We start from the raw sequence: 14473 nt of genomic DNA, 5'->3' as shown, positions 1-14473 counted from the left end.
ACATCCTTACGACGTGAAAGGCTCCATGTCAACTATAAAGATCATTATTATATTTTTTATTATATTCCTACTATTCAAAAGTCTTGCAAGTCTCATTATTTAAAGGTTAACTTCTCCTCAAATGCAAACCCAATAAGATCACTTCAAGGCAGACTGATCAAATTTTTCTCTCTCTCCACCACGTCAGGTAAGGATGTAAAGTTCAAGTTTATTAATTGCCGATGTACAAAGTATTTGTTCTTTTCTAAAGTGCAAACCCAATAATCAGCTAAAAACGCATAGCTTGCCATTGATATTGCTGTCTGTCAAGCTTTCCCACTGCTTGGCCAGCTGCGACCACCCTACCCATTAGGGCTTTAGCTTGCAGGGTTAACAGGAGCTGAGTGGGATAACTCTCTGTCTGCCCTTCCAGGTCCTGCTGATGAGCCAGACTGGCTGTGCTGTCATCAGCAGTGCCCTGGAATACTGCGGACCCTCCTGGCTCAGAAACCGGACTACTGAGACCACCACAGAGAGCTGGCTTGATCCCGACATACCGTTGCCAGACATGTCACCTTGGAGTCAGTTCAGGTCCACGGAGACCCTCCTTAAAAACTCACATAAGTCGCATCAGTCGGGACTATGACATTCAATATGACTCATGTGAAGTGCGAGTTGCAGGCAAACTATTTCAGTCGTATAAAATATGATTTAATCAATAACCTACACTGCGCATGTGTAATTCAATGCAGCCGATAAGTGTGCATCCAGTACTTCAGCACTGCGGCTGGTAAGTTCACATGCGGTGACGGGTCAAGACTACGCTTCCCGTGATTCAATGTGTCTTGACCCATTGTCGCATGTACAATTATTGGCAAGCATTGGAATCAAGTTGAATCACGGGACATTAAGTTCTTCTGCGCACGCGTTGACGGATGATTCAATGCAGCTGGCCAGTAAATGGCATGCGTCGACTGGTCAAGATGTCATTTCCCGTGATTCAATGCAGCTGGTAAGTGCAGGAGCAAAGGAGGATAGGGGAGTGGCATTACAAATTGGGAGGTGTTTAATACTAGTTCAAATAAATTAAGTGGTTTTGATAAGAAACTGGGACTTGCGTGAATTTATGACTTAGGCGATCATATGATTTATAAAGACCTATGCAAGTTTTACTGTAGTATACGTTACACAGCACTATCAAAAATTAGATTTGACAATATTGGTCAATACCACAAATTGATATTAAGTTTAATTTTACTTCCACCCACTTTGATGCAATGGGACTCAAAGGTCATGCAAATATTGCTTTTAAACACAATTCCATCATGTCTCAATGAGGTTCTTGTATCAAGTTTTTATTGCAAAAGTAATCTTTACCAAGTCCCAATTTGTTACTGATTTGGTCGATGCTGTTATTCTCATTCATGGCACAATAATGTTACTAACCAAACCATTTCCCCAGTTCTATTGCATATAAAAAGTATTCTACTGTATTTCTAATTATAAAGCTACAACCACATTTACCATAAACCCGTTCTACTTGATCCATTCTTTCCAGTGCGGTGGAAATTACAAAATGTTATAATTACAAGCAGGAACATTAATTATGCAAAAGAAAATCAGTGTCAACCAATAGCATTCTTGACAATTCTGTGCTATTAGGTATAAAAAGTCTTTTTTACTCTTGAATCCAGAAGGTTTAAGTTTGGAGTCCAGTGTAAACATGGTTCTTAATCAGTCATGTTGCCCTTTGAGTAACTGGATCCTTGAGGAAATATTGTAGCAATATGAGCTGCTGCAGTAACCCAAGGACAATGCTCCTACAGTGTTACCAGATGTGTTGTGTTATTTAACATGGGAATAGAGAAAATGAGTTTTTTTTTGGAAAGTATCAGATAAGCCCCATTCCCAAATCCAAGCGGATTGAGTATCGCCAACAGGTCTATGAAGACCTGTAACCAAACTCCCAGCAAAGGATTGTATTACAGTTCATACAAGCTGCATCCCAAGATTCTTCTGATGGCTGAGACACATAATACAAATCAATCACTCACAAAAATGTTATGGTTTGTGAAACGGCCTGTGCCTAGAGACTGGCAGATCAACAGCCATTGGTAACACGAAGAGGAATTTGCGAAGACACCAAGTCCTGCTCTAAATGTCAAAGTGATAGCATGAACCCCTAACAATGCATCGCGCTGTGGATAATTAGCTATTTTCTATCCTCACTGAAACACTAGACATCATACAATGCAAGCATACACTTTTTTCTCTTTCAGCACTGCATCCGACTTGCATTAGTAGAACCTTCTTATTTAAAAAAAAGCAGACTACAAGGGTATAACATTAAACAAAAGTGAAACAACAGAGACAATCACAGATTTAATCATTTAGGTATGCAATTAACAGAATTTGGTAAAATGACTCAATCTATTTGGTGACTTAGCAAAAATAAGTGAGAATTACCAAATAATTATTAATATTATATCCCTGATACTGTATGTAATAAGGCACCCATTCAGGTCCTTCAATCCTACATAATACACAAACAACTAAATGAGGTTTTATCCCAGTGTGAGGTTCTGCCCAGTAATACACTTTTTTGCTAATATTATTTCAGGAAATTATATTACGCAACCCTGCATAAAACTTGCCTGAAACACTACAGAATTTGAAGAATCCAAGTGTTACATTTCAAAGTTCACAACCCAAACATTAGTACTGGCAGTATTTCCCTAACACTTAATGGAATAGTTTAGGATCACTAACATAGGTCTTATTTTGAAAGAACGGTTGCAGGTGTCAGCACTTATGAGTAATCCACAGAGAAATGAATTTCCTTTGCACTTCACAGCGCTAGCATTTTCCATAACTTTACATTGACAAAATTAAAACTATGGCCCAAACAATCGTAATGCTATTACAAAAGAATCAAAGAACTTTCAATATATACATATATCTTTTTCTCGTAACTTATGTCACATCTTTGGGGTTTTTGGCATTGATATCCCTACTGACAAGATGGCAGCACAAGCGGCCCATTGCCAGTGGGCCACCAACATCTTTGAACAGCAGGGGCTGACCAAGAGGCACTCCAAACAGCCTCCAAAGACCCCACTTAGCTAAGATCTGTTTGGGCCTGGGCCACATGGGGGAAAATAAAACCAAGGCTCATTCCACTGCAGTGAGATTTGATCTGTAACACTCACCTCCACTATACCACCCAAAGCAGCAATAGTTTCAGAAATGAAATTAATGGTTGATGCAAATGATACTTCCTCAATCTTCAGATTTGATGTTAGATAAAGGATTCTGGGGTAGTGTACAAACAAAATTCTGTGCAATTTACTGCTGCAAACTGCTAACCCTCCCCTGCAAAAATCCTTAGGTCTTTTAAACTGGAAACAGAGAGATCAAATGCAGTAAAGAAACCAATACAATTTGTCTGGAGCAATTGATTTGTGGATTTAATCAGGCAGAAGCAGTTAAGACAAAATTGACAGAGATGGCCTTTTTAAATGCTGTTCAACTATAAAGAAAGACTCCTTAAGCTTACATCAGCATTTGAGTGGTCACTGATTCTTTTTGATGGATTGAATAACTTTAACAGCACGATATACAAACTCCTTTGGTGTGTTTTAAGTAACACTGGCACTCCTTTCACCCTATTTATACACAAGATGCTAAAATAGCTCATCATAGCATCACAAGCATCCGAGAATGTTCAACTGCAAATCACTCCGAAAAGTATAATAAACACATATTTTTTAAAACAACAACGGTATAAGATGCATTATGTTAGTGCTAATAAGCAAAAGGCAAAATAGTGCGGATGCTGGAAATCTGAAATAAAAACAGAAGTCGCTGGGAACACTCAGCAGGTCAGGCAGCATCTATGGAGAGAGGAAACTGAATTAATATTTCAGAACTTTTATGTTAGCGCTTTAAGTTTGTGTTTGATGCCCATTAGGAGATTGTCAATATCCACATATTATTGATGCTGCAGTGCCAGTAGTTCAAATTCTGATTTTGTCTTAACAGTACAAGATTTGCAACATCAACCAGGAGCTTTATACAGTTAAAGAGTTAAACATTCAGAAGTTTCAGCAGCTGCGGTACCTCAGTAAGACGGTTCTCAGTTTGCTTCTTTCAATAAATGGCTGCATTGTGCATTTACTGTTATTCAGCAACATTTTGAACAGTATTATTCGTTGGCAATCCATTGCAAACAATCTACAGGAGGGAGCATCATATAATAAAATGCACATATAGCTTTATTATTTAGTGGAGTCCTGTAGCTCAGTGGTTAGAGCACTTGCATTGCAAGTGAGAGACCTGAGTTCAATTCCAGGCAGGGCGAAACCTTGGGCAAGTTTCCTTACTCCACACGCCTAATAATAATCCCTCCAAAACCAAAAACAATAATAAATTGGTCATTTTCAATCTACGACTGTTTGTGGGACATTGCTGTGCGCAATTGGCTGCCGCGTTCGCCCACAAAAATACAGTCAATTCACTTTACAGTGTGTTCTGTGAAGCACTTTGGGACGTCCTCCCGACGTGAAAAGTGCTATATCAAATGCAAGGAGTATTATTATTATTGTGAATAGTGTGTACATGTATTATACACAAACACTATACACAATACAACAATGTAATAACATGCAAATTTACATTTATACTGCCCATTTCACATTGGTGGGATGTCACAAAGTACTGAACAGTACAAGGTTTCCACTTGAGCTGGGTGTAGGGGCTGAGGGGGTTGGAGAGGAAAGATGGCATTCTAACACACATTGTATATATTATGCATATATATATATATAGCATTTGATATAACACCTTTTCAAATCATTGAGAGGTCTCAAAGCACTTCACAGGATAAATTGTTAAGGCTTTTGGGGCACACCTGAACATTTCTAGCAGGATAACAAGAAGTTGCTGATGAATTTGTGGAAAATATGAAGCTAGGGTTTATACTGGGATAAGTAGGCAGCACAATAAAAATGATCACGTTATTATAGCAGCATGGCAGGATTCTCAAAAATGTTAATTCATCTGAGCTGTCAGCCTAGCTCAGTTGGTAGCGCTCTCGCCTTCGTTGCGGTTTAAGACTCATGTCGGGACTTTAAATTCATAGTCTAGGGCGACAGTGCAAAGCAATGCTGCTGTCCTTCGGATTAAACATTAAACTAAATTCCTGTCTCCCTATTCAGGTGGACATTAATGATCCATGGCAATTTTCAAAAATAAGTTTTTCCAGTGAAATACAATATAGTTTAGACTGATATAGCTTGTTTCATGTTAGGAAGAATTGGCAAAGCCTTTAACACTGCTGCCTGGCACCTTAGCTGATGGGAGGAACCCATAAAGGATGGGGAGAAGAAGCATGACCGAAAGCATGGTTCAAGTGAAATGTTTTGAGATGAGGTGAGAGAGTGAAACGTGTCAAGACCAATCATCCTGCAGATAAATACTGTAATTGATCATTCACTTCATGGCTGATTATGAGACACTACGTACAGAATGCTTTTATGTCGAATGTGATGATTATTATTCCAGGGCTGTTTTCTCCCATTGAAATTGACCATTTTAATCAAACTGTTAAGCAGTTTGGGATTTAATGTTAGGTAACACAACATCACAGTACAGTGATAACTCTGACAAAGACAAATGTCTCACAGATTTGACCCTTGTGTTTACTTGGTGCAAAGACTTACAAAACCAAACTAACTAAGACTAAGTAACAGATTTCTCATAGTCAAATGCATGCTAATAGTAATAATAAGCCTTGCATTTATTATTATTATGTTCCAGCAAATATTATTGTAATCCAATTGTTAAATTTCCATGTAAAGTTCTGTGAAGTCCTGTAGCTCAGTGGTTAGAGCACTCGCCTCGCAAGCGAGAGACCTGGGTTCAATTCCCGGCAGGGCGAAATGTTGGGCAAGTTTCCTTACTCCACATGTCTCTGTTTACCTAACAGTAAGTAGGAAACCAGTTGTTAGTCAATTGGTGGATCGCTTTTCCCGGGATAGTAATCCTTAAAAATAAAACAATAATAATTTGGTCACTCAATCAATGACTGTTTGTGGGACACTACTGTGTGCATTTTGCCCACAAATATACAGTCAATTCACTTTACAGTATATTCTGTGAAGCGCTTTGAGACGTCAAGAAGATGTGAAAAGCTCTATAATCAAATACACGGATTATTATTATTATTATATAGAAGGGGCAGAATTCCAAGTGTACCTGAACTAAAAAACAATGTAATTCATTATTAGGAAGCACAGGTTTTTTGGTTGCCAACAGACAAGAACTGCAACATTTTGTAAAATAAAATAATACATTGCAACCCAAAATGTGTAAATTAGAGGTACAGAAATATTGCTAAAGAATATGGGCTGTAATATTATCTCAATTTATATTCAGTATCCAACATATCATAGCATCATAGAATTCTACAGCACAGAAAGAGCCCATTCAGTCCATCGTGTCTGTGTCGGCTCTTTGAAAAGAGCTAAATAATTCAATCCACTCCCCCGCTCTCTCCCCATAGCTCTGCAAAGTTGTCCACCCCAAATAATTATCTACTCTAAACTCTACTCTAAACTTAAAATTTAGATGATTGACACAAAGCATTTGAGCTTTGGTCTCTTGGTTCACCGAAAGCCCTTAATTAAAAAACACATTTTGGTCTTAATAATAATAATCCTTGCATATGATATAATGCCTTTCATGTCGGGAGGACGTCTCAAAGTGCTTTACAGGATTTACTGTAAAGTATAGTGACTGTGTATTTTCTAGGTGGATGCTATGATGGGAAAGTTAATATTCTTGAGGAATGAGTATCAGTGGGAGCAATGATCTTTTCTCATCCCTTACTTTTCTTGTTACGTAAATAACTTTTCAAGAATCATTGTTTGCAATTCATTATTCTCTATTCTATAACACAGAACACTAATTGGCTGCAACATAATAAAAAACAAGCTCAGTTGCCTTGCTACCTACTGCACAATACAAATGATTTTTTGGTCCTATTTCACAATAACTTTTAATACCCTTTCAAGTGGAACACACTGCTTTCGTGGCACAACTAAGCTCAGCAAATTCCTGTAATGGTAGGAAAGTAGAATATATATAACTTTTTTAAAAAAAGAGAAAGTAAATTATTCGTATAGATTATCACAATAATAGAACAGTTGGGAGCTGTAATTCAATCTCTGAATTCTGTAATTGCAAACCACTCAAATTACACTCTTGCAATTTAGGGCCTCAGAATGCCTCGACTGGGTTTCAGTCATCTGATAGTGTCTGTGATTCACATGGTGGTGTAACCCACTAATGATATCATAAGAATTTCAATGCCCTCCGCGACTAGTTTCCACTGAAATTGCTCAGTGCGCAGAACTGAACAACAACAACAAAGTTACATTTGTATAACGCCTTTCAGGTCAGGAGGACGTCCCAACATTTCCAACCCACAACGCTGGATTGCCTTTAAATTTATTTTCTTTAAGAATATGAAATAGTATACATTACATAAAATAACATACCAAAGCAAGTTACAGCCTGCAATCCCATCTGGCAAATCAAATGACATTTAAATTATGGTCATCTGAACTCCTTGATCAGGTTACAGCTTTGCCCCTCGCTCCTAAGTATCTATTATTGTTTATACCACACATGTGGTCTCCTGAGTGTTGAGATATGTAGACCCGGAAGCAGTACTGATCATTCCACAAGACTTCAGTCGTGGAGAGTTTTGAATATTACAAGGCAGTTTATTTTGTCTTAAGAAAACGTTTTACTACTAATTAGTTTGGTAATTAGTTACTAATTAGTTTATAATCAAAACAATGCAAAATAAAAAAACGCCATCCCCAAATATTTACATTTATTTTTTAAACTGCATCCACAGTCCTTCACGGAAGACCTCCCAGCATCTAGCAGTGTCCTAACAACTGCTAAACAACATTGGATGCTGAATACTTCAGCGATGGTTACTTGCTGAGTAAAGCAAGTAACCTTTACTTCAATTTAGTTTGAAGGTGGGGCTTCCAGCAGGGATACTGCTGTATCTTTCCAATACTAGAGATAAAATTAGCCAATTGTATTCCAGTACTTGTTTGGAGTTTATCAGCAAATGAAATAAAACGTAAAAGACAAGACATTTCTATTAGATTGTTAACTAAAAGCACATTATCTACACAAAAACTATATGTAACTGGTGAAACCAGTTGAGTCGCCAAAGTATAGCATTCTTGTGATCTTGAAGTAATCCGTCGTTTGGATGAGACATGAAATCGAGGTTCTGTCTGCCTGTTCAGGTGCACATTAAAGATTCCAAGACACTATCGAAGAGAAGGGAGTTTCTCTCAGTGACCTGGGCAATAAATCCCACCAAATAAAATATATTGGTCACTCCATGGCTGTTTATGGGATACTGCTGTGCATAATTGGCTGTTGTGTTTCGTCCACAAAATACAGTCAATCCGCTTTATTTATGAAGACTTTCACATGATGAGGCATGATATAAAATGCAACAATTATTATTATTGTCCTTGTCAGCAGGAAGCTCGAAGATCAGAGCCTTCAGGGAAGGCCACAGTCTGGACAACAACCCTCAATAAAGCAGGTAGCACAAAACTAAGTCCAGCTACAAAAACTTTCGGTTCAGCTATAGATCTCAAGAGATCCAAATCTGCAACATGTGTAAGACAAGCTGTATCACTGCACCAAAGTGCCATGCTTTTATCACTAATTTATTTATGCACAAAAGAAATACAAACTCAATGTTTTGCATTGTATTGATCCTTGCATTTAAAGAGGAAAAGGAAATGAGGAGAAAGATTGTGAAAAATACCACGGCATTCACAATCAAATTTTTACCAAATCCGTTATGATTAAATATGCATAAAAGAAGCAATATCCTTTAGCACTTAGTTATTGGGGTTGTTTACTTTTGCCTGCTATGGACTCACAAAATGACTACCACATTGTAACCTCGAGCCACAGTGAACCATCATCAGAACAACAAGCAAAAACTAGGCAAATACATTGTCAGTATGCAGTAGGTGTCAACCTGGCTCAGTTGGTAGCACTCTCGCTTCTGAGTCAGAAGGTTGTGGGTTCAAGCCCACGTCAGGACATTGTATTACAAGTGTAGCAGCCACGTTTGCCTCATAAAGTTCAAGGTAATACTCAGGTGCAATACTGTATTGTCAGAGGTGCCATTCTTTGAATGAGACGTTATACTGAGATCCCATCTCCCAGTTTAAGTGAATGATAAAGATCCCACAGCATGATCTGAAAAGGGAATGGAGTTTCTCCCTGGCTAACAAATCCCCCAGATAAAATTGGTCATTCATTTCAAGGCTGTTTGTGGGTCATTACTGTACACATATTGGCTACCATGCTCTTCTGCAAATACAGTAATTATATTTTGCATTAAATCCTGTCAAGTGCTTTGAAATGTTTTACCGACAAGGATTATAATTATGTTTAAGTTAAATTATATTCTCGGTATGAGTTTGTGCCTGTGATTTCCCATACGGTGAGATGCCAATATGAGCCAGGCTGTCCGTGAGGGTAGCTTTAGGCACAAGGAGACGAGGGAAAATTAAGTCACCTTGTGGTGTTCTTATGTACCTTGAAATGATTTCCTCAAGATAGGCAGGGGCCAAGGAGCAGATTACTTTTCCATCTTCTTGGTCAGAGAATGGTGCGTGTCACAGATAGGGAGCACTAAAATAACTAAAGCCTAAATTTAAAGGAAAAATAAACCCTCATTCCTATTCAGCAAGTGATTTCAAGAAAATATTAATAAGAAGGTACTGCATAAGGATCTTACAGAAACTTTGACTCTTTGGTACATTCAGACTCAAACTTGTCAATTCCTTCATGTTTTTAACTGCCTTCAACCATTATACAGGAGTAATACAGGCAATTAATTGTGCACATACATAATACAAACCTCCATCCTCCAATCTTCAATCAAGTAAAATACATTTATGATTTTGTAGTCTTCCAAGAAAAACGTAAGGCTATTTACTTTCACTTCTCCTCCTTTCAGCCTTAAATTGATTTTGGCAACTTTTCTTACTGTCAGTTTCCAGAGTTTAGTTTCTTCCTCTACTGCTTCTTTCAGTACCTTTCTTTCTCCGATTTCTTTCCATTGTTCTCTCTGACCTTCCCTTGATCACATTCTCATCTTTCCATCTTCTCCCTTTCCAGTTTATTTCTCTGCATCCTGCTCTCCCCAGCTTCTGATGCATCCCTTATTACTTCCAAATTCTACCAAGCAACAAAACATTTACAATTCTCCACATTCTCTGGGGGACAGTAAAATAAAATGCCCTAATAAACAAAATCATGCAAACACTGTGTAAATAGAGAAGCTGGGAGCTAGGGATGATATAAAAGGCTAGAAGAGTTTGGAAGTTTGAGAATCTCAATAACTGGAATAGGAAAACTTGACTTGTTTATCAAGGTCAGCTCAATGCCAGTCTTGTGCTGCAGTATTGATGTTGCACTGAAGTTGCACTGTTTGGGCTTTTATAATGTGTACAAATTTTTTTTTTAAACTTTTCCAAGAAACAGTTTTACTTTTAGTCACAATTTTTTCTTACTCTGACATTTAGCGACAAACTTTTCATGCTGATTCACTTCATGTGACCACAAAATCTTGCAATCCAATTTTTTTTTAATTGAACAGATTTGTACACTATAATTTTAAGTTGTTTCTTCCTCAGAATTTTCAATGACAGTACGAGTCATTACCTCAATTTCATTCAGCATCTGACAAAGCAGAAAATGATAGTCTGTAAGTACAATATTGTGAGCTGAAAGACTCGACTTAGTTCTCAGTATAGTCAGTAAAGTCATCATCCGGAATAAAACTAAGCTACGAAAACAACTTGCATTTATACAGCGCCCTTCACGTTGGGGTAGTGTCCTGGAGCGCTTGGCAGTGCCGGAGTCTGACCCCAAGCTAGGAAGAGAGGGAGGAGGGAATTGACCATAAGCACAATGGGGAGGTCGGAGCCAGCCGAGCGGAGGCAGCGGGTGGGGGAGTGGGGAGTAAGCAAATTGGATAGGTAGGGAGGTACGAGGGTATGAAGGGAATTTGAAAATGAGTGACAGGATCTTGAAATCGATCCGTTCAGCAATTGGAAACCAAGGACTGGTATGATCAGGGTATGGAGTTTAGTGCGGGTGAGAATCTGGGCAGCGGAGTTCTGAATTAGTTGTATTTTGTGTACGGTGGAGCTCAAGAGATCAGGGAGGAATAGGAATAATAATGGAATAGTCCAGCCGGGAAGTGACGAAGGCATGGACGAGGGTTTCAGCTGCTTTTGTTGTGAGGTACAGACGGAGACAGACAATGTGATGGGGGTGGAAAAAAGCGGTTCTGGTCATCTATTAAGGTTTCCACTCTTGATAGCTATCTAGTAAGTACTGACAAAAAATGGTCTTCAATCTGGCAAGTAGGCTTCAATCTGACGAGCCCACAATATCGGCTGCTGAAATTCAATTTCTCGGTTCACAAATGTAATACGGTCACTGGATGAGGTCCAGGAGGGTGACAGCTGGGTACATTTCCATGGAAAGTTATGTCACCTACATTATTAAGGAGCCTGGTTTTCGGGCTTACAGGTCAGAAATCACGTGTGTAAACAGGTTTCTTGAAATTGATTGCCAAGATACTAGCAGGTAGAGTACACACTAGATTTCAGCATCCTGAGTAGCTTCAAATACATAATCTCACATCTTTGATATAACTAAAAATTATAGTGAAATTAGATGACTTTTTTAAAGATGTCCCACCCTCCAAAATGAGCTCTGGCCTATATCCAAGTTTCGCTTACAAACTATGTCCCAATAAAAATGACACCACCAACTGATAATAAAGCATATTAAGTCTGCTTTATGTTCATATTCACAGTGGGTTTCAATATAGATCTTCCCTGTTCGCTGTGGCATTTTCAATATGAAAAGCTGTCTGGAACTAAAATCGTAATTACACAATCTGTGGTTGGTTTCTTATGTCAATATATTGGATTTACAGTATATGCCTATCAGGAGATGTCTTGGGAAAACGACATTGTGCAATTTAAAGACAAAGTTTCAAAGCAGAAATGACTGGCAGGGTCACAAGAGAAAGGTACATTATTTGCATAAAACCACATCCACAGCTCTTCAGTCCTGACACAGCAGAAGTTGCACAGTGCCATGATTGATCTGAAAAAAATCATATCACTAATGACTGTAGTGATGACTAATGACTCCTCAAAATCCACTCTATATGAAACCAAAACTAAGGGGTAAAACAAGAATAGTTGAAAGTCCAGTACTCTAAGATGTATCTAGCATGGATACATTGGAAATGTTCAAGGCTGACATACTGTAAGAGTACATTTTATAATACAGTACAAATTTATATAGTGCCTTTCACATCAGGAGGACATCCCAAAGAGCTTAACAAAGAACCAAACTGGGGGTGGGACCCCACTGGCAAGGGGAGGGGAAAGATGACCGAAAGCACAAAGAGATAGGATTTTAGAGGTATTTTAGAGGTGATTAATGGATCTATTTAAATTGGATAAACAGAATGGGAGTTGCCTCAGCACAATTTCACCTTTTCTGCTGTATAAGCAAATTTCTAGCAATGTTATATATACACACATGTATATGTATACACACATATTTATCCAGTCCAATTGGCTTCTTTCACAGCCAATAATAATAGTCTCTCCTATCATGCACAGCTGTTTATCTATCCTAATCCATTACCTAAATTGGCTTCAGCACACACCTACCAACGAGAACCTTATTGTACTACATAAAAGGCAACTGGAAAACCACTTGACCAATTGCTTGAACACGTCTTTCCAATCAATTATATTCAGCGCTTTTCTTGCCCCGTACTCTGCTGAAGGCTTGTGCTCCGCTGATGTCCAGTTCCACAGGTGCCGGCTGCAACTCAGCACATCAGCCAGGTGGCCATTCATGACATGAGCCCAGAGAGAGTGTCAGGAGGCTTTTCAACCAGGGAGGGGATTCAGAGTGTTCTCACGTGATGCCCACCTACAAACCCTCTCCAGCAGTGGTCACTGGACAGAGAATAGGAATCCTGGTTGTTTTTTCTTTTCTGTAATCCAGGGCCAAAGGACAATTGTATTGCCTGGCAGGAGCCAGCTCTGCAGACCAGGTATTGAACTTGCACCTTCTGGCACAATAATGGATGATCATCTTCCCAACTCATCAATGGAAGGTTTGAATTTGGGGAGTGAAACTATTTCTATAAAACACAAGAGATGCAGTTGCTCCCTCTATTTCCCTCCAGATTGCACCTCATTCAGATATGGCAATTCATGCTATAATACATCTCCACAGGTGGCAGCGGCGCTCCAGTAGTATTCCCCCTTCTATTTTTCTTACGAAAGCTCCAAGAGTGAGTATCTGGATCATGCTCAACCATTCGGGATTATCACAGTTAAGTGTGACCCAACCTCTATAGAGGAGCAAGAATTGTAAACCCCCAGCTCACCCGGACCATATAGGTGATTCGACCACCCTATGGTTACCTCCCCCTTCCCCATTCTCCCCTCTCCTGTGTCCAATCCCTTCACTGTAATGTGTTCTGAGCTGTTATCTCAAGGAGATATAAATGCAAGCTTTTGCTGTAAGAATACTGTGGCTAACTCTAAATGGGAAAAGAAATCAAGCAGACATTATGACAATTTTTTTAAATAGACAGCAAAAAAGGATAATAATCTTTTTTTATTAAAGGATCATTTATTTAAAAAAACTAACAAAACAACAACAAACAACTCAATCATCCACCCCTTCCTTCCGATTCCTGCTGAATAAGAATCCTGAATTCCTTGGGATTGTTTAATTGAGTCTGTGTTTGCTGCCAACGTGTTGTCTCTTTGATAGCATATCAACTTATGAAGAAATTATCTCTCAAGTTCAGGTTTGTCACCTTGAAATCGCACCCTCTAGTTCTCCTATCCCAGTTTGTACGCAAATCCTGTCCACATGCAGGCAAACAATTTACTCTGTGTGCCACTTTTCTATTCTATGAGCTACCTGGTTGCCAATATTACTGAACACTCCCAGGATTCAGCTTTTCAGCTTTTCCAGAAAGAGGGAGCAACAGAATCCTATTAATATTTTCCTACCAATCTGAATTCAGTTTCACTCTTTGAAGTATCCTTAAAAGTATCCTTAACAGCATTCCCTTTAGTTTGATATTTCTCCAGTTCTCTTCTCCCATTTTTTTGATGAAGTAACAGAGAGAGTGGATGAAGGCAGTGCAGTTGCTGTCGCTTATATGGATTTTCAAAAGGTGTTTGATAAAGTGCCATGTAAGAGATTTGTAAGCAAAATAGAAGCCCACAGTATTAATGGGACAGTGGCAGCATGGATACAGAACTGGCTGGGAGACAGAGAGAGTAATGTGTTCAGTTCTGGGCACCACAAT

General features: G+C 38.8%; 1 protein-coding gene and 1 non-coding gene across 4 annotated transcripts in view; one reads left to right on the top strand and one right to left on the bottom strand.

The window, feature by feature from the left end:
• pdss2 (prenyl (decaprenyl) diphosphate synthase, subunit 2) overlaps positions 1–14473 on the bottom strand; it is a 94933-nt gene that overhangs the window by 27719 nt on the left and 52741 nt on the right.
• trnaa-cgc lies at positions 5846–5917 on the top strand. Its single transcript has one exon. It is a non-coding gene; the product is annotated as a tRNA-Ala (tRNA).

The sequence above is a fragment of the Callorhinchus milii genome, unplaced genomic scaffold, assembly GCF_018977255.1.
Source record: "Callorhinchus milii isolate IMCB2004 unplaced genomic scaffold, IMCB_Cmil_1.0 Scaffold3, whole genome shotgun sequence".
NCBI classification, from domain to species: Eukaryota; Metazoa; Chordata; class Chondrichthyes; order Chimaeriformes; family Callorhinchidae; genus Callorhinchus; species Callorhinchus milii.
Note: the sequence above shows the minus strand (reverse complement) of the source record. Positions and strands in the feature narration are given on the sequence as shown.